This window comes from Dromiciops gliroides, chromosome 6 (assembly GCF_019393635.1).
Source record: "Dromiciops gliroides isolate mDroGli1 chromosome 6, mDroGli1.pri, whole genome shotgun sequence".
Lineage (NCBI taxonomy): Eukaryota > Metazoa > Chordata > Mammalia > Microbiotheria > Microbiotheriidae > Dromiciops > Dromiciops gliroides.
In genome coordinates, this window is record NC_057866.1 from 27,254,655 (window position 1) to 27,276,705 (window position 22,051).

The following is a 22,051-nucleotide window of genomic DNA, read 5'->3' on the forward strand; positions in this document are numbered from 1 at the left end:
AATACGATTGTACTTCTGAAAAATGGAAGGCCTCATTTGTATGTATTTTACATTTATTTATCTACATACATGTTACTTTCCCCCTAGTAGATTATAAACTCCTTGAGGTCAGGGACTTTTAATTTTTGTCAGTGTAGCCCTAACACTTGGCACAATGACTGGAACAAGTAGGCATTTATTACATACTAATTGAAGCTAATTGAGTTGAGAATAGATGGCTGGCCAGTTCCAGGGAAAACCAACTGGCTGCAAGGCCTAGTGAGTCAAACAGGGGTTGTCTCCTGTCTTGGTCCTGTCACCTCCTTCCTGGAAAGTCAGGGGTTAAGCCATTATAATTCCCTTATGACATTTTTTCCTCATGTATGGACTTGGAATCACAGTCCAAGATGGCCCAAGTGATCATTAGACTATAAGCTCTTTGAGAACAGGGACTATAGTTTACTTCTTTTTTTTTTTTTTAAACCCCCTGTGCTTAGCACATATCTTCCCCTGATTTATCTCATGACTAACTGGCTAATCAGGAAGCAAAAAGAAGCAGGAAAGAAGCCTGTCAAACCAGCATTGTTTTCCTCCCATGTCCTCACCAAGAATATTGCCCCTGCTTTCAGGACCCCATCAAGTAGACCTTGGGGAGGGAGGGAGAAGGAGGGCCTCAAGTGTTCCCCACACTTAGAATCTTCACAAGAAATAATGTGCTGGAGAACAGTTGGCTTCAATATAAAAAAAAGACAAAACAACTCCATCCCCTACCCCTACCCCTACCCCAGATGACAGAAACCTTAACTTACTGATACGCTACCCAAATGCTTGATAAGAAAGAGACACTTTGAAACTGTGACCCTAACCATCTCCCCTTCTCAGTTTTGTTCTTCTATTTGAACCAAATCAGACCTAGAGTGGTCAGGGCAGGTTTCCTATCTGAGGCTTACTGGGCAACTCAGGGCTATGGAGACTGGGTCCCCCAGCCCAATGGGGAGCCTTTAAAACCTTAAGAAGCCATTTCAATATCAGTAGAGTTGTCAGGAAAATTATAAAGGAAAAGCATCAAGGTTCTATGGAAAAGAGAAGACAGAAGCCCATAACTTTAAGAAAGAGAGAAACAGAGAGGTAATGTAAGAGACAGAGATAGAAAAAGACAGAAACAGACAGAGAGGAGAGAGAAAAAGACAAAGGCAGAGAGAGAAAGACAAAGAGGAGAAAAACAGAAAAAAGACAGAGAAATACAGAAAGAGAGAGGGAAAATGCAGAGAGAGACACAAACAGAGAGAAAGATGACAGGAAAGAGACAAAAACAGAGACAGAGAGGAGAGAGAAAAAAGACAAAGACAGGAGAGAGACAGAGAAAAGACAGAAATACAGAAAGAGAAAGGGGGAAATGCAGGGAGAGACAGAAACAGAGAAAGATGACAGATAGGAAAGAAAAAACAGAGAGAAACAGAGACAGAGAGGAGAGAGGAAAAGACAAAGGCAGAGGGAGAGAGACAGAGAAAAGACAGAAAGAGACAGAGGAGAGAGGGAAAATGCAGAGAGAGAGACAGAAACAGTGACAGAAAGATGACAGAAAAGAGACAAAAACAGAGAGAAACATAGATAGAGAGGAGAGAGAAAAAGACAAAGAGGTAGACAGAGACAGACAAAGAGGAAACAGAGAAGAGAGGAAGACAGAAAGAAAGGAGAGAGATATGGCAGAGAGAGACAGAAAGATGATAGAAAGGAGAGAGACAAAGACACACAGAGAGAGAAACAGAGACAGAGAGACAGGGAGGAGAGAGACAAAGGACAGGGAGAGACAGAGAATAAAAGAATAAAAAACAGGCATTAACTTAGTTAATAGAGGTTTTGCAAAGATTCAGGTTGTTCTAACTAAACTAAATTTTTAAATAAAATGCTTTGACCATCGAGTCTGAAAGACAATCTTTCTGGAGAATTCCTTTTGCTCTTTGGGGTACACATCTCTCTAGAAAACACCCAACACATGCTTCCCCTACCATGAACTTTCTAAACAGTAGACACATAGTCAACCCAAGACCACTCAGTATAAAAAATCGACTGCTTTTCTTTCTTGCATTTTAGTTAAGGGAAGATTTTTCTTCCCTTTTTTCTTTCTTTTCCCTGAGCTCTCTCAACAAGGCATAGCTATGAAACACTAGATCCTGCTTTCTCAGGTGTCTCCCGCTCCCCACCTTAAAGTCCATTTTTACAAGAGAGACCCTAAACAAAACACATAAAGGTCCCTGGTTTTCATCAGGTTCTGTTGTACTGACATTTGTGGCATATATTTCAGCAAACCTCATTCTTACAAAAATCCCTCACTACAAAGTGAAGGGACTGAAGAAGAGCATTTCTGGGGCCCCCTCCAACTCTAACATTGTTTTTTTCTGTTCTAAGGTCCCTTCTAACGCGAACATTCTATTTTCTACTGTCCCTTCCAGAACTGACATTCTGTGCTCTAAGATCCCATCCTGCTCTGACATGTTTTGTTAGTGATTGTTAACCTGAGATCCTTGAACTTAATCTATTTATTTATTTATTTTTATTCATTCATTTATTTGTTTATTTATTTATTTTGGTTAACTGTATTTCATTATAATTAGTTTCTGTTGTAATACTATGCATTCAAAAACATCTATTCTGAGAAGCAGTGTACAGGCTTCATCAGACTGCCAGAGGGGTTCATGATACAAAAAGCGTTAAGAATTCCCATGTTGGGGGCAGCTAGGTGGTACAGTGGATAAAGCACTGTGGATAAAGGACCTGAGGTCAAATCTGCCCTCAGACATTTGACACTTGCTAGCAGTGTGACCCTGGGCAAGTCACTTAACCCTCATTGCCCCGCAAAAAAAAAAAAAAAGAAAGAAAAGAATGTGGATCAGGCTTTTTCCTGTGTGATTTTCTCAGGTCCATTCTTGCTCATAGAATACCTTCTATCTCCCCTCTGTATATCTCACATGTACCTATTTCTGCATAGGTTCCATCCCCCCAACTCCCATTAGATAGATGAAACTTGAAAGCAGGGAGTGGATTTAAAAAAAAAATTTGTGTGCATGTGTATTTGTTTATTTTGCCTTTCTTTGTATTCAGAGTCCAGAGTGTTTATTATACTGCCTGGCCTATCATAAGTGCTTAACAAATGCTTGTTGACTGACTGAATGACCGATTGATTCCACAGATACAGGCCATATAATACTGGCAGAGCACTTAACCTGTCTGGGATAAATGTTGGGGGGAGCAGGGGTTTGGACTAGATGACTCTATAATTTCTCTCGGCTCTAAATCTTTGATTTTATGATCGGAGGCGAAGAGACTGGGTTCAAAACTGACTTTTACACTTAGTAGCTATATGATTGTAGTCAACTCATTAAACTACCCATTGCTCCAAATTCCTCATCTATAACACAGAGAGAATCATACTCATTATGCCTAACTCACAGGGTTGTTATGAGGACAAAATGAAATAATATATGTGTGCTTAATTTGACAGCACTAGAAAAAATAGTGATTATTTTCAACTATTATTATTGCTAGAAAAGAAGAACTATATGGCCATCTCCCTCCAAGACAGCATCTACATCTTAATTTTCTCTAATAGATAGTAGCCTTTCTCTCTCTCCCCCAACAATTTTTGGGGGGAAGGAGGGGTGGGGTGCCAGACCTATGATTTCATAACAGGTTTCCTTTTTTCTTTGAGAAACCTCGATATATCAACAGGCAGCTAGGTGGCTCAGTGGATAGAGTGCCAGACCTGGTGTCCGAACACCTGAGTTCAAATCCAACATTAGATACTTAACTAACTGTATGAACCCGAGTTTAATTTAAGGCTCTTTGCCTCAGTTTCCTCATCTGTAAAATGATCTGGAAAAGGAAATGGCAAACCCTTCCAGTATCTTTACCAAGAAAACCCCAAATGGGATCACAAAGAGTCAGACATGACCCAAAAAGCAACTGAAATATATATATATATAATATATTTATATATACATATATACACACATATATGTGTATGTGTGTGTGTGTGTGTGTGTGTGTGTATATATATATATATATATATATATATATATACATACACACACACACGCTGTGCAGATAAATCCATTCTTTCATCAGGACACATTCACTTGATACTATCATGATTCACATGATTTGGTGCTGCCTTTCCTTCTACTTACACAAGGATACCCAGCAGGTCAGTTTCCTTCTCTGATTCTCATTTCTCCACCCCTATGGTCCTTATATTCTTCAGTCATTATACAACATTGGTGGGTAAAAAAGTCTGGTGACCCACTTCCCCCACCTAGTCCTAACAGCCACCAAAGCAAAATGAAACGGACCAAAAGCCCACATAAAGGACTTCTGCTCTGATAGCTAAAACACTAATATGGCTTCACATTATTTTTTTAAATCATTTTATTTATTAGTGGTAGAAAACCCTTTTCGCTCTCCCTTAAACATTATTAATGTAAAATATTTTTAGTGCAAGCAATGAGGTTGACTAAGCTTCATTATTTTTGAAAAGCTTGGTTTAACACTTTGTGATACAGTGATTCAAGAGTATGCTTCTAAATTTAGTTTTTTTGACACTTGGTTTTTAATGGCTCTCCTAGCTGAAATGGGAAGGCTATACAGAGTTTAATTGCCAAAACTAACAAAATACCATTTTAAAGACACAGATTCTTTTTAATATTTATTTTTATATCTTTTTATGGAAATCCAACTCTGCAGTAAAAAAGATAGTTAAAAAAACAACTTCTATATTCTTGCATATTTTGTACTTTGGGTGAGTCTATGGGACTATGGGACTGTATATACAACTTGAGACCCGCTCATCTTTCTCCATTCAAGATCACAAATTCAAAAGTCGGGGATTTATATCTCTGGAAGATATGTCTTTTTTTAATTCTTTTTGCTTAAAAAGTAAAAGAAGAGAACCTATTTCTAGAACATTTACAAAGTACTTTCTTCATAACAACCTTCATTTGCCATTTACTTTCTGCATAACCTTGGGCAATCACTAAGCCTTTCTGGGTCTCAGTTTCTTCATCTGTAAAATAGAGTAGGGGTTGAAATAGACAACATCAGGGGCAGCTAGGTGGCACAGTGGATAAAGCACCGGTCCTGGATTCAGGAGGACCTGAGTTCAAATCTAGCCTCAGACACTTGACACTTACTAGCTGTGTGACCCTGGGCAAGTCACTTAACCCTCATTGCCCCACAAAAAAAAAAAAACCCAAAAAACAAAAAAGAAATAGACAACATCTATGGTCCTTTCCAGCATGACATTTATGTTCCTATGACTCCTGTTTTATGAATGAAATCATTCACTTTTTTTTTTTTTTGGTGAGGCAATTGGGGTTAAGTGACTTGCCTAGGGTCACACAGCTAGTAAGTGATAAGTGTCTGAGGCTGGATTTTGAACTCAGGTCCTCCCGAATCCATGGCTGGTGCTCTATCCACTGCACCACCTAGCTGCCCCTGATCATTCACTTTCAAAGAAATTAAAAGAACTTGCCTATGGACATACAGATGGGAGCTCATTGGATTACAGACATAGTGAGCTGGGAGGGACCTCACAGGCCATCTTGTTCAACTCTCCATTATTTTACAAATGAGGAAACTGAGACCTGATGTCAGAGCCAGGACTCAAACCAAGGTTTCCTGGGTTGTATTTGTACTTTGCTAGGATTGATGGCTCTTGGGTGGTTTTGAAGTGAACTTGTGATCTCAAAACTTGCTAATAAATAGTTAATTCCACTGAACCCCACTAAGGAGAAAACCCTCTGCCCCCATGCCTTAGCATTCTATTCCAAGCTATCAGTGGTATCACCAGGGGCCACTTTATCTCTCCTATAAACCATCAGGGAGATTTTCCCTAACTGTGCACACAAGGCAAAGAGAATGGAGGGAAGAAAGGACATTAGGAAAACTGTCAGTTTCATAATTATTACTAGAGAGAATGAAGCAAAGGGTCAGTTCTGTCCTTCTAGAAGAACGAAGAAGAACAAAGCTTGGAATCCAGGTTCCTTAATCTTTCTTCTTTAGTTCTAAGTACAGGCAATTATTCAAAGAGGAGAGACTGATGGGACAAAGCTAAGGTAGATTTCTGCTAGAGGAAAAAATATTGTCCTCTAGAAGAATGGATTGCAGAAGAGATAATGAATTCATCTTCCATATAGATCTCTTCCAGCAGGGGCTGGTTGGACCATTTGTTGCAGATGTCCTCACCTGGGTAGCCCAGTGGATCATGTGTTGGAAGTAGAATCAGTAAGACCTGAACTCTCAGTAACACCTCTCTTAGCCTCAGTTTCTTCATCTGTAAAATGGGAATAATGGCAGCACCTCCTCCTAGGGTTGTTATGAGGATCAAATGAGAGCACATTTATAAAGTACTTTGCAGACATTAAAGTACCATAGAAATGCCAGGGTCGATGATGATGGTGGTGGTGATGTTAGTCAAGGAATTCTTTCTCAGCTATGGATTAGCATAGCTGATCTCTGAGCTCCCATCCTGATCAGTGGTTCTCTAATTCAGTTTTATGGAGCAAGGTATGCCAATACTTTTTTTGGTGGGGGGTGGGGGTGAGTGGGAGGGGGTGGGGGGATTGCCTAGCTCCTATTTTGTCTTAAGGCCATTTTGAAAGAGCCATCTCGAACCAGAACACTGCCAGAAATACACAAGCAACTCTCTTTCCTCCCCATTTTCCTCCCACTTAAATCCATTAAGCTCTTTTTTTAAAAAAATGTTCTATGATTTATTTTCCTAAAAGTATGTTATTTTATTGATTCACATGTGGTTGAGCTTTGCTAAAGAAGAGACATTTTGTTTCTCTGGGAGCCCAGCTCATTTGGATTTTCTTCCTGAAGGAAAAAAACAACAACTCTAATCTCACATAGGAACAAAAGTATCTGATATTCCACTTGAATCTATTTTTTTTAACTAAGAAAACAGTAGCTTGAATAAAATATGCATTTCCTCACTTAAGAGGCCCCTGTTCATTAACATGCCACCATGCTTTGTACACAGCTACAGAAGCATCTTTATTTTTATCTATATCTGTGATTTCGTTCTAATAGAGAACTCTTGGTTTAGAAATCCCCTTCAACAATACAGGCCAGAAGTTCTTCTGTAATTTATAATCTTAGTAAATTGGCTAAGGCACTGAGAATTTAAGTTTATTGCCCATGGTCACAGAGCTAGTATGTATCACAGACAAAATTAGAAGCTAGGTCTTTCTGAGTCCAATCCAACTCTCTATTGTAGCATACTGTCTTCCTATGAAAGCCAGATGCAGTATTTATACCAAAGCAACAAACACTTTAGTATCTTAAATAATAGGATCACATAGATAACTGTAATTTAAAGATAAGTCCCTAACTCTGCCCCCAAACCTTTGCCAGTATTTATGAGCAGTTGCCATCTTTTCATTTCCTTTTCTTTCTATCTCTACCTGGTTTAGTGGCTAATAAGTCCTAGAATAGAAAAGAGGTAGCCAGAAATGATGAAAGGAAAAAAGATCTTAGATCATCCTTAAGGGAGATAAATAGTCCCTGGATAATTGGGTTGGCCATACATGTATTAAACACATATGACTACATGGGCAGATGATGGAAGTAAAGACTGATGGCTCTGGAGTCAAAAGTCCTGGGTTCAAATTTCACTTTTGATATTCATTATCAATTTGACCATGGGAAATTCATAGTCTTTCATTTTTCTCATTTTAAAAACAAAGATATTGAACTATATGGCTTCTAAGGTCCCTTCCACATTTAGATCTATGATCTTATGATACACAGCTGGGCATTCCTTGTAGACAATAATATTTGCCGACAATTTGGCTTTACCTCCCCAGATAATGCACTGAAGCATTTAGCAAATACTGTGACTGGACATTTTGTTTAGGTAACCATAAAATTTTTCTCCTAAGAAAGTGACTTTGTCTTATAGCTTATTTTTAAATTAGAGAATTCACCCTAACCAGTTATTCAATGTGCCACCTTTGGCATTCTAATTCCCAACACAATGGGATCACAACATTGGATACTTTCCAATCCCTTTTGTCAGAGCAACACAGAGAGAGCATGCCTATGTAGCCTGGAAGGAATGTAGGATGGGTTGGACTACTAGATTCAATCCAGTTAAATCCAACAAGCACCATATGCTAGGCACTGTGCTACTTTGATACAAAGACAAAATGAGAAAGTCCCTACTCCCCAAATGCTTATACTCTACCAAGATGTGAAAGAGGGAGGACTCTCTTATCCTTGGAGTACACAGAAAGTAAAACAACTATAGTACTTGCAAGCCCACAGCCATTATATGGGTTATGAAGCAATAGTCATCTCTCCATTCCTCTCTCCATCCAGGTGTGTCCGGATAAGAAGAATGAGCAGGAAAATAGAAGGGCACTGAGTAACCTACTTCCCCTGCATATTAAAGAAGAGAACCTGGCTAAGCATACATTAAAAAGCACTGGGGGGCAGCTAGGTGGCACAGTGGATAGAGCACTGGCCCTGGATTCAGGAGTACCTGAGTTCAAATCCAGCCTCAGACACTTGACACATACTAGTTGTGTGACTGACCCTGGGCAAGTCACTTAACCCCATTGCCCTGCAAAAAATAAAAAAATAAAAAGCACCAAAAGAACATAAACTCCTTGAGGAAGAGGCTATTTCACTTATTGTTTTCCCAGTGACCGGCATAGTGCCTGGCACACATTTTGTAACCTACCAACTGCTCTCATATGGATTTGCACGATATCTTGGGCTAGCCAGAACACCAGAGAATATGTACAGTGACCAAAGGGGTATCTAGGTCTTTATGATACATAGAAATTTACAATGTCAGAATGATAGAATGAGGGGGTACAGCTTTCCATTCATTCTGTGTTCATTCTGTCTACAACCCAAATTGTGCCTCAGTTTGGAACTTTTGTGATGCCCAGCTTTTTTTTTTTTAATGAGATAGCATCAGGGAGAGCCAATTAGAATTCACTACTCACTGACCATATGAAAAATTTTTTCTCATAGGGATTTAAAGGTAAGACATTCAGAAGTAAGATGGTTTACAGACTTCTACTTGGAACTGACCTGCTGTCAATTTCTGAAGTAGTCTAGGCAAACATAACCTCATTTTTCCTCATAAAGAGATATCTGAAATGCCATGTTCCTGATGTCATTCTTTCTACCCAAGTTTCTACAGACTCAGACTTAAAGATGATCTTTTTTAAAAACTAAAAATCCTACTACTTTATCTTCTGGGCAGCTAGGTGACCAAGTGGATAGAGCATCATACCTGGAACCTGGAACAGTCCAAATCTAGCCTCAGGCACTTACTATGACCCTGGGCCAGTCATTTAACCCTGTTTGCCTCAATTTCCTCATCTGTAAAATGAGCTAAAGAAGGAAATGGCAAGTCATTCCAGTATCTTTGCCAAGAAAACCCCAAATGGAGTCATGAAGAGTCAGACACAACTGAAAAACTACTGAAAAATCCTGAACAACGACATATCTCCTAACTCAGTTAAGCCTTTTGCCTTCTTTATTTCACAATGTAAGCTATGTTTTTTTTAATAAGCTATATTTTTAAGTAACAAAGTAGCTCCCATTTTCAGAAATAAAGGAGCATATTTTTTTTTCCCAAAAAGGAAGAATGATTAAAACCTGCCTCCTTTCTTGAGGCCCAAAGACCTCACTCAAACAACTTAAATAGAAGTAAAATATGAATTAGGATATTCATTTGCTGAATCATCATAGAGCTAGACTCTCTAAGATGCCACGTGCTTCTTCACAGAAATACAAAGGACAAGGTATTTGGGTACTCTACTTCTACCCAGAATTTAGTTCCTTGCTTTTCTATTCTTTGTTCCCACAGTTATTTTGCAGGGCAAGTTTAGAGAATGGACCAGATTTGTTCTTGAAATGGCCAGGAAAAAATTCAAGGCCATTAGGATTAGATTATTCATAGGATTATAAACTTAGAGCTTTCTGGCAACTTAGATATCATCAAGTCCAAGTCTCTCTTATCACAGTTGAGGAAACTGAGATCCAGAGAGAAAAAATGAGTTGCCACAAATCACACAGGTAGCAAATAACCAAAGTGTTGGACATGACTGGATAACGGCAACAACAAAAATAATCCTCTGCCTGAAGATTTTACAGACTTACCATCACAGGACCCTGCTTTTCCACCACTTGATAATTTTTTAAAGTACTACTGGCTACCATCTCATTTAACATTAATTATTTTGGCAACATCTAGCTCTAGTAGAACTATCTTGATATTTTAGCATTCATCAGCATAAATGCCCAGAACCACTTAACAACATCAAGGGAAGTTTGTGAATACCATCCAGGTCCAAGAAGATTCATGATTGGAACTGGTTTTTATCTGAATTGGCAAATTCCAAAGCTAGATAATGTACACAGCCTCCATTAAACAGCAATATTTTAGAACACAGTAAACAGGTAGTTGTGATAGTTGCGTGGCACAGTAGACAGAGCACTGATCGTGGAATTAGAAAGACCTGAATTCAAACCCAGCCTTAGAAACTTCCTAGCTGTGTGACCTTGGACAAGTTACTTAACCTTAGTATGTTTGCAAAGAAAACCCCATGGACAGAGGTCCACAGGGTCATAAGGAGTTGGACATGAATGAAATGACTGAACAACAAACAACTGTAGTGTGGACAGAAAAACACATTTGCATCCAGATCTAACCTATTTCCCTGGCCAGATATTCCTTGTGTAGAACCAGATACAAATCCATTGATATTGAGGAAAATCACCAGGGCAGGGAAATATCCACTAGGGAAAGATATTTTTAGTCTAGATACTTCCTCTTTGAGTTCTTTCTTTCTTTCTTTCTTTCTTTCTTTCTTTCTTTCTTTCTTTCTTTCTTTCTTTCTTTCTTTCTTCCTTCCTTCCTTCCTTCCTTCCTTCCTTCCTTCCTTCCTTCCTTCCTTCCTTCCTTCCTTCCTTCCTTCCTTCCTTCCTTCCTTCCTTTCTTTCTTTCTTTCTTTCTTTCTTTCTTTCTTTCTTTCTTTCTTTCTTTCTTTCTTTCTTTCTTTCTTTCAGTTCTTTCTTGATATTAGTGCTCTCTTAGTGAGCTTAGTGCTCTGTCTCTACTTCCCCAAATTAGTTTGCCTATATTTGACATTTTCTTCTCTGTGTGCACATGTGTGTCTCTTCAAGTAGAATGTAAACTCCCTGAGGACAAGGGCTGTTTTCTGTTTGTCTTTGTATACTCAGTGTTTGGCCCAGTGCCTATCACATAGTAGAAAATTAATAAATTCAAATTTCAACCACCTGAAGGCTCAGCCATTGTGTGGAATATGTTTATAGAGGTTAATTACATGGGTAATTAATCAGAATCTATGTCATTCTTAAACTGATTCAATTCACAATCTTGAACACTTTAGATGAATTGATCATATGACATTATAAAAGTTCACGCTGCTCATTTGGAAATCATATAGATGAAAAGAGAGACAATGTGATATACTGGATGGAAGGGAAACTTGTAGTCAAGAAGATCTGGATGCAAGGCCTGCCTACCAAATATTAGCTATCATGACCATGGGCAAGTCACTCTCAATGCCCCAAGTGATCGTCTAAATCTATATTGCAAATGAATTGCTTCACATCAGGAGATCCCCACTCCTGTACAATTATAAGTCCAGACCAAACTCCCACCATCAAAACAAACAACCAGAAACCAGAATCCAAAACCAAAACCACAACTCAAAACCAAAGCTGGAACCAGAAGCACGCATAATGGATAGACAATCTGGGATGCATTCATTGATTATACAGCACAGTACCATTTGGTTAAACAATGTCATTTTAGAATATTTTAGAGTTTAAACCATAGAGACCAGATAAAGAAGAAAAGTATTTCCCTAAATGTAGCCTTTCCCAGTCAACATGAATTCCACTTGGTTTGTGTGGATAAAATGGTATTTAAATGAATATCTTAAGAAGCAAATGACAAAGCTTTCCAGATGGATGCCAATTACTTTTTTTATTGGTCAAAGTCTTCAATGGGGCACATTTTTATGGGTCCTCCCCATTAATCCTCACTGAAATAGTGTCTTAAATATACCTACGCACATGCCAATAGCCTACAGAAATAATAGGGTTGTGGGTCTTCTTTTCCATATATTTTCTCACCATCTGATTTCTTTTGGGCCTTAGATTTGTGAGCCAGTACCCCATCTGCATGATTAATACAACTTAAGGATTAAAAATATTTTCAGGCCATAGGGAAGCTGAGCTATGGATTAAATAAAAGGCTGAAAAGCAATCAAGACCAGAGGTTTTTCTGTAATATTTGGATTCCAAAGCGATGAGGTCAGAGTTACCAAGCACTGGGCAATAATCATGTCAATGGGGGTCCTAGAATGGCCCCAGACTAAACATTTTTCTTTGGGGGGTTAAACATAAGAAAGTTTTAAATGGAGCCTTCTTCCATAAAAAGGTGGCAAAACCACACATTAAGACACATGGAACTAGCAGGAAGAGGAAAGAGAGTTGCATTTACCTACAGGAGTAGAGGGATCTTTACCCTATATCCCATAACACTTCAAAGCAGCACTTGTTTGCTATTTCCCTCTTCATGGAAGGCTCAAAAAAAAAATTAATGGATATTTAGAAAGTGCTACAAAAATAATGCATTCTGCATAGATGACAACATTATTGCCAATATTAAAAAATAGGACCTTAAAAATCTAGCAAATGCTTTCTTTCCTATTGATAATTTTGAAATACTTTATCAAAGAAAATGATATCTGGGAAATACAAGTCCCTTTAGGATAACAGACTAAATTCTAGAACATAGGATAGATTTTTATATCTTTAGGCATGATCAAAAATTTCCCATGACCAGGATTTTTTAAATGAGCATTTCAAGAAGATTATATTGGTATTTTTCTATCTAATTAATGGACATAAATTAATTAGCAACATTATTTTAGAGGAAAATGACCAAGGTGATTTAAAATAGGTTTTGAAATTTGTTTTAAGAGTTGGAATTTATGCAAATGATTTTTAAAATTTAAGATATGTTTTAAGCTGCAAAGATTTAAAAGGCCTTTCTAATTTAAAAATTAGATCTAAAATGTCTTTCTTATGAGGAAATAGTTTTTAGGGGCATCTAAAGAATAGGTTAGAATATCATACAATAATAAAATAGTATAATAGTTTCATTTCAATCTTTGGCTCTGTATGATACTGTTATGAATTCATTTAAAATGTATTAAATCATAAACCCACATTTTGACAAATAAAATATGTATTGCATTTATTTAAAAAGCAAAATGCAATGCTGCCATTAATAGTATTTTTGATGAAAATTGGCACGAGCCTTTTAAGAATTAAGACATTTAGGAGACCAGATTCAAGAAGAAATAAACATTTTTCTTCATGCTTATTGTATCCACTATCAATATGGAAGAGAAGTCATCATTTAGTCTTTGTAATGCTAAAACACGTAGATAAAAAAGGGTTGTTTTTTAAAAAATCATCTACAGCTTTTTTGTTTCTCTGATGTCAAACATTTATATGTTTGAAACAGGAAAACAATTGAAACCTGTTATGCCTGCCATTAGCTTCTGCTAAAATTTGGCTGTGCCTGGTTATCTTCCTAATCATGTTCAAAATTATACATATTCTAGTTCCATTGTTAGATATAGTCACAGATTTAATTTTTTTAAAAATTGTATTAAAGTTTTTCTTGGCAAAGTCTTTTTCTCTGGTGGGTTCTATTCTCCATATACCTTATTTCTTTCCTACCTATATGATCAGATCATACTGTTTTCTTTTTTCCCCTCATACTTTTTTTTTAATGTTGATGTCAATAATAGGTATAGTAATAGAAATCAAATGACCAAACAAACCTTAAAACCTCAGTCCTACAAAACTATTTACTTTTGCTTCTAAAGAAATATTCAAAGGAAAACTTACCATTCTCTTGGCAAAACTGGGCAGCACAGGAGGCTTCTGGTCAGCTACAGCTGCTGTTATTTCAGTCTTAGAGTAGACAAATGGAAAAATTTGAAGAGGGAGATAATTTTAGTAATGTTATCCATAAAAATAGTGGGAACTAGACAAAATCAAAAGATCCCTTTGCTTTGAAATTCTTTCTCTGGATTAATATCCTAAGAACCATGAAGGGGAAAAATGCTTATGTAATAGGCTTTGTTACTTATTGCTAGTTAATTTCTTTAAAAAAAAATCAAAGCATAAATCAATTCCTTAAATATTCATTTTTCAAATATAAAGAATGCACATATGTGCATATGTTACATGTGAATTATATATGCACATATTGCACATGTTAATAATACTGGACAGAACAGTATTTTTTTCAAAATACAATATATACCCAAATAAAAAATACTAGATTTTTTCCCAGTGTTTAAAATATACAGACAAACAAATAGAGGTTTTTCTTCTAACCAAAAGGGTACAGAAATAGGAGCATCATAATATCTAATAAATTTTCAATTCAATTTTCAATTCAATTTAAAACAGAATTTTAAATTTTCATGATATTCTTAATAGAAATTTCTTAATTTATAAGTCTAAGGGGGGAAAGACTTTGAATTTAGCTAAAACATAACCCCCTGATCCATTTAACCAGATTTCTCAAATATAAACAAGCCATTTAGATCAACCAATTTTGGAACTGCCATAAAAAATAGGCAGAGGGAGTGAATAGCCTTTCTTTTTAGAAAAATAAATGATTCTGTTTATGGTCAAGAGAGACTTTTTCCAATGTATTTCAAATAATTAGACAGTCTTCTGGGGTCTGTTTCTTTCTTTCTTTAAAAAAAAAGATCCAAAATTTTTTTTAAATCCAAAGCTTTATATTCTCTCTCTCTCTCTCTCTCTCTCTCTCTCTCTCTCTCTCTCTCTCTCTCTCTCTCTCTCTCTCTCTATATATATATATATATATATATATATATATATATATATATATATTCTGAAAATATTATATATATGATATTTTCAGAATTTAAGATGAAAGAAAACAACCAGTACTACCCATAGAAAAAGCTATAAAACTATACAAGATTTTCAGAATTTAAGATGACAGAAAATAACATATATTACTCAGAGACAAAGGCTTTTAGGTATTTTAAGAAATTGCCTAATTTTCATGAAAATAACCCCATGAATTCAGTGCAGGAAAACTGATCTTATCCTCAGTAATTCAAACATAAGGTATTTAAGGTTTGTTTGGTTTTTTCAGATCAAATACAGACTTGAAAATATTCCTAATGAAAGTTTTCTTCCAAGTAGGAGAATTTAGAAATTAATAAGAGAATAGCTTAATTATTGTTTAATGTTAAAATATAAAATTGGTAATATTTAAATTTAGGAGGAACATAAAGAATCCTATTTCTATCTGAACAGACCAAATACTAGAGGATTAGACCCAAGTTCTGAATTTATAGCTATTTCTCATTTTTAAGAATGATAGGAACACACATAATTAGGCTCAATGGAAAATGGACTTCTATTAGTTGTCAATTTGCCATCATTGAAATGTTCTGACTTGGTAAAAATGATGCAATTTAACTTTCAGTGTTTTCTGGATCTCTGCTCTGTTGCTTCTTTTTAAAGCTGTCCTCAAAAAAAAAAAAAAAGAAGAAGAAGAAGAAGAAAAATCCCAACCAGCAACCTGCAATCTAATTTATATGTACATAAAACCAAATGCTATTAAGCTGAAAGTAATATATTTTAAACAATCTTTCCTGCATGTTTGATTCCAAAATGGACAAATCCAAAATCAAAGGTATATTGCTTAAAACCTAGTCTTTCTTAAAATTAATTGCAATTCGCTCATTTGTTGTGAAGGGGGCTGGAACTTCTAAAATATGGTATTAGAAATTTTATCTGCAAATTATTCTGATGCCAAAATGATACAACAAATTAAAAAGGATAAAGTGATGGTTATTTCAAGAATAACCAGTAGGCTGGAAATTGATAACCAGTAATATGTTAAATTTTTGAGAGTAGTTCTACTCTTGATATTTTCAAGAATGCTTTTACTTACATTGATTTTAATTTAATTTTGCAAATTGTTTATGAAAAATTTTAAAAGCTAAATTAAAACAAAATTTAGTTGTTCCTTAAAATTTTTTTATTACTTTTACTATGTCATTTACTGAAGCTGTTTTTGCTGTTGTTATTTTTGTTTTGTTTTGTTTTATACTACATTACCACATTAATTTGGTGCAGTTGATTTTGGGGTGGTAGTAATTTTGTTTTGTTTTGTTTTGTTTTACTCTATTACTATACTTGTTTAGCAATTTGGGGAAGCTGATTTCTGACAATGCAGTTTTGTTAAGTAGAAAAAATCATAACTTTCATTTCATTTTTCTAAGTGGTTTAGTCTTTCTTGGGGGAAAAAACAAAATAATCACAATAATTATGTGAAAACTACCTCTCACAAGTCAATATGGGAGGTGAAATGTGCTAATTACTAAGCTTTCAGTTTTGCAATAATTTAACTTTGTTCTTGGTTTAAATACCATGCTTCTAACTTTCCATCATAGGAAAGATGATATGCTTGGGAGCCAAGGACAGTTGTGGTCATGAGTTGTTTTCAAAGTCTATTTAATGTCAATGTATTCTATTTTCATCTATTGTTAGTATTCCTTCAATTTTTCTGTATACTTTAGTGCTGTGGGGATGGTAGATTTGCATTCTAAATCACTGGAACCATCTTATACCTATTTTTCTGACAATTTTTTTGTAGAGATTTACAAAGATTGGTTTGTTTTAAAATCTTGGCAGCTATGTGATGGTTAAAAGCCTCCACCGATGCATTTATTTATTTTCATGTTTGAGAACCCATATCTTCCAAGTTTGGTTGTCATTTAATTATGGGTATATGGGTAATTACTAAGTTGTGTACTAGACGTTCTCCATCAAGATTAACTCCTTCAAATGTATATTTTACAAGGACATTGACAAATACCATTTGGGCTGGGCTGACTGAACTCATTGGATGTACAAATTGGACAGCTGACAAAGTCTTCTCATCTTCTGGTTCTTCTCTTACCTGAAAGAAAACATTGCAGAAAGAGTTAATTCTCTGGGATCTCCTTCCTGGCTTTGTGTCTCCTCCACCCACCCCAACTTTGTTGATTATTTATATAAACATCTGTTTCTAAAGAGGAAATTTGACAAGAAATGTTAAATGATTATTTCAGAGTGATACAGATGGTTAGTTGCTGCCTAATGTGATGGGTAATGGGTTGTCAGAATCATTGATTTGGAGATGGAAGGGTTTTGGATCACAGAGTCCAATGTCCTCATTTTCTAGATGAGGTCCAGAAAAGTTAACTAACCTGCCCAAAGTCACTTAGCTATAAAATAATAAAGTCAGGATTTGAACCTAGGTCCTCTGTTCTATTTTATTCTAGCCTCTATTTTTAAAAAATCATTTTCTATTGTTTTTATGAAGGATAACCCTGTAAACTCTAGTTTTATTCTTTTTCAATTATTATCAGGCATGAGTTCTCAAATTTTTCTAAGAATGATTATAGTAGAAAAAATACTTATAAAACTGAGAATGTTGGACTCAGTGGGCTCTGAGGACCTTCCTGGTATAAATCTGTGATCTTACGAAATTGCTAACCCTAGATGGGAGTGCAAATTTTTGGTGAATTTGGTTGATGAAGACAAGGTTACCCAAACCCTCTTCTTGTACTTTTTAGTGATTTTTGTTTTGTCTTTCTTAAATGATCACAATCATCACCTCCCTTTCCCACCTAAATTTACCAGCCTGTCCACCAGTACAAGCTTCAGGGCTGACATGGGCTAGTGCAGTCTGATCACCATATTTTGTGTCTTAACTTTCCTTTAATTTACTTTCACCCACACTATGAGGATAGTGCATTTCAGAAGCCCTGTGATATTTCCATCTGATTGGACTCTCCCAGGTCCCCCTCCTCCCCACCCCAAATAGGCAGATGTGTTTTAAAAACTAGTTAGGTCTTGTTTTCTGGTCAGCCCTTCTTTTAAAGATCAATCAGTTTAAGTAGAGTCATGGATGGTGAGGTTAGGAAGGGGCAATAGAAAGCATCAATTCTAGACTCCTTTTAATTTATGGATTAGTAAACTGGTCATGGAACATAGAAAGAATGTTGGAGCTTAAAGGGAACTTGAAAAAATGGAAGATAGAGTGTCAGAACTAGAAAAAACTTAGAACATTGACTTTAGAACAAAATGTTGGAAGAAATCTTAGAACATAGAATGTCAGAGCTGGGAGGTACTTTAGAACAAAGAATGTCAGAGCTGGAGGGACCTTAGAACATAGAATGTTGGAGCTGGAAGGGACCTTAGAACACAGGATGTTAGAGCTACAAGGGATCTTAGCACAAAAAGTCAAAGCTGGAAGGCAGCTTGGACAATGAATGGTAGAGCTGGAAAGGCACTCAGAACACAGAATATTGCAGCTGGAAGGGAGCTTAGGGAACATTTAGTCTACTCCCTTAATTTTACATTGGAGGAAACTGGCCAAGAGCAGGGAAGTGACTTGCTTGTCATACATCTGGTAAGGGGCAAAACTGGGATTTCAACCTTGGCTTCATTTAGAGAAATGAAGGAATGTTCTATGTTGTAGCACTGGTTCTCAAACTTTGTGGTCTCAGTACCCCTTTACACTCTTTAAAACTATTGGACAATCCCAAAGAGTTTTGTTTATATAGGTTATATCTCTTGATATTTATTGTATTAGGAATGAAATAATCAGTATTATTATGAAAATTGTTTTGACCTCACAAAATGCCTTAAAGGATTTCAGACCTCACTTTGAGAACTGCTATTACAGAAATTATAACCTGGAAGGCATTCTTTCCAGCACTTTGTGGGTAGGAATAACCTTTTGGGTTTTTTCCTTTTTTCCCTAATGATTAGTAAACAAGAATTCTCCCCCCACTTAAAAAAAAAAAGTGAGATGCCAAAAACAAAAAGTATTGCATTCAATTCCCCAAATACCCAGTGGGCACTCAAGAGTGGTCTGTTCCACTGAATATGATTTAAGGTAATCATTTTTAGAAAATAGGACCAAAAGCAGCAATTAGCCAATTTGCATTAGACAGAAATTGGGTACATCGATGTGCCTGGCACACAGTAAAAATTAATAAATGCTTATTGACTGACACCTGAATGTTGTCCTTTTCCTGGCCCTTCTAGAAGCCCAATGGCAGCCCTTCTTCCTCTCTGCATATTGTTTGAGAAAAATGTTAAAATTTGAGACTTTATGACTGTCCCTCATCTTCCTACCTGATCGAGGGTCCTATGTTTGAATGGAAAGAGTTAATAAAATCATTGAATCAGACGTTCCAGGAATGGTCAGTTTATAGCATCGGAAGCTGCAATTCCTATTGCTGAGAAAAGACTTGCATGAAATCCCTTATTTTCAGCCATTTAGAATAAATTCTTCCCAGGCAGTCAAAACTGGAAAAACAAGACCTTGGCCCAGAAATTTAAATTTTGGAAATCTATTCAAACTCTGTTTAATTGATTGGGTTTATCACTCAAGGAAAATTCATTTTTAAAAAATCTGTATGGAAGGTTTTCTTTTGGTTTTGGGTGCTTTGGAAGTGGCTGTCGGGGAGCATCCATCAATCTGGTTCTGCCATTGTGGCGTGTCAACCATTAACCCAGTTAACTGGCCACCTTAAGGAGCTGAAGGGAGCAGGAAACCTGGAGAATGGAAGCACCCTGAGAGCAGGCACAGTTTCTCTGTTCTCTTTGTAAACTATGGGCTATGATAATGGCAACTAATAAATGTCTAAATTGAAATGAAGAACCAGGTCTTAGCCAAATAACTTGAGTTCTGTGGAGGAAGCTGTGTCTTATTTGCTTTCCTTCCAGGCAAAATCCCTCAGAGATGGCAGCCTAGGGTTGGATATCCAGTCAGAAGAGCTAGCTTCAAATCCTCTCTCTGCCTTACTCATCACCTGTGTGAACTTGATCAAGTCACTGAAACCCTCTCAGCCTCAGTTTCTTCATTTGGAAGATGAAGGGGGTTGGACTAGGCTTTTAAGTTCCCTCCAAGTTCTTAATACAGGATCTTATGAAGGAGGAGTTTAGACTGACCGGGTTTCAAGGATTCCCTTTTATATCAGGGCACAAAAAAATGAACCTTTACAATGTTGTGCAGCTACATTGCTGGATCTGGGTCATTGAGGCAACCTTTGGCTCTATTCTTTTGGGAAGCAAGGAGTGGGGCAGCCTACGTCGGTAGGAGTACAGCCTTTACAATAATCATTGACCAGGTAAGAGCCACCTAGGAGGCATTTGGAAAGCGTTCTTTCAGTTTGATTCAGCATGTATTTATTACATGCCTGCTATATGCAAAGTATTATGTCAGGCATCAGGGGAAATTACAGTGGATAACATTAACATCAATTCTCAGTGCCAGCTAGACTCTAGTCAACCAGGGTAGTGGCTAGTACTGCCACATTAATGCATGAGCAGTAGAATGGAGAAATGGATAGATAGATGGTAGGCCTTAGAGTCAGATAGACATGAGTTAAATTCCTACTTCTGACCCTGGGTATGCCCCAGCCACTGAGGCATCAAGGTGAGAGAAGTTAGAACACTGGGTCTGAAGTCAGGAAGCTCTATGGGGCAAATCAGTCAATCAACATTTATTAAGTGCCTACTATACGCCAGGCACTATACTAAGCACTGAGTTCAAATCTAGTCTCAGACACTAGCTAGCTTTGTGACCCTCAGTTTGCCTCAATTTCCTCAACTGAAAAATAGAAATAGTAACGGTGCCTGCCAACTAGGGTCATTGTGAAGATCAAATAAGATAATATTTGTTTTTTTGTTTTGTTTTGTTTTTGTTTTTTGGTGGGGCAATGAGGGTTAAATGACTTGCCCAAGGTCACACAGCTAGTAAGTATCAAGTGTCAGAAGCCGAATTTGAACTCAGGTCTTCCTGAATCCAGGGCCGGTGCTTTATCCACTGTGCCACCTAGCTGCCCCCATAACATAATATTTGTAAAGCACCTAGCATAGTGCCTGGCACATAGGAGATGCTTCATAAATAATTGTTTTCGCCCTTTTCCAGGGATCTCTATCAGACTAGAATTTTTTCAAGTTAAATTTTATTTTTAATTAATCTCTTTCATCTATACCTCACACTCCCATGAAGAAAGAAAAACAAAAACTGTTACAAACATGTATAGAAAGACTAGAAGATAGATAGATGATGATGATAGATGTATTGATGAATGGATGTATATATTAGATAGATAGATAGATGGATGGATGAATAGATAGATGGATGGATGGATGGATGGATGGATAGATGATAGGTAGGAAAGTAGATTAGATAGATAGATGGATGGATGTATAGATAGATGATAGGTAGGAAGGTAGATAAGATAGATAGATAGATAGATAGATAGATAGATAGATAGATAGATAGATAGATAGATAGATACGTTGCTAAATTGAATTGGTAGAGAGGTTCTGTATCAGTTCTCCCATACTGATGAAATCACAGGTCCAGATCACTCCCCTAAAAGGAAAAAAAAATAACACAGCAGACAAACATAGCCCCATCTTCATTATTCTACCTACCACTCAAGTGTGTCTCCTAGACATAATCAGCTATGCCTACTTGAACCCCACCAATCAGTTCAGTTCTTTATCTGAAAAAAGCAAGTCAGTAATATAGGGGAAAGTCCCAAATCATGTCCCAGACAGACAAACCAGCTGTTTAACTGAGTTGAGGCTTTGTCTCAACTGAGTAATTTTTTGAGGGTCCCTGCTGAATAACTCTGTGGATATGGCCATTATTGGATAAATAAAAGCCACTTTGGCTCTCAAATCCCACAGCCAAGGTGGGACTCAAAGTACAGGGACCAGGAAAAGTAAAAGAACCCAACCAGCTTTGTAGATCACAAGGGATGATGGAGCCAAATAGCAAGGGGACATTTTGTCTGTTGGTCCAAGCACTTGCACTTTTAAGCTCAGACTCTCAGAAGTCAAGGGTGGCTTTTGTTGATTTACTTTTGTTCATTTA

The 22,051-nt window shown here is 36.8% G+C and overlaps 1 long non-coding RNA gene across 5 annotated transcripts in view; it reads right to left on the reverse strand.

Annotated features, from left to right (window-relative positions):
* Positions 1-22,051, reverse strand: part of LOC122732811 — a 127,359-nt gene that overhangs the window by 21,482 nt on the left and 83,826 nt on the right. For all 5 annotated transcript variants that reach the window (XR_006353651.1, XR_006353648.1, XR_006353649.1 and 2 more), the window contains 2 exons: positions 16,979-17,062; positions 13,954-14,019 (listed from right to left, as the gene is read on the reverse strand). This is a non-coding gene — a long non-coding RNA (uncharacterized LOC122732811). The remainder of the gene's footprint in view (positions 1-13,953; positions 14,020-16,978; positions 17,063-22,051) is intronic.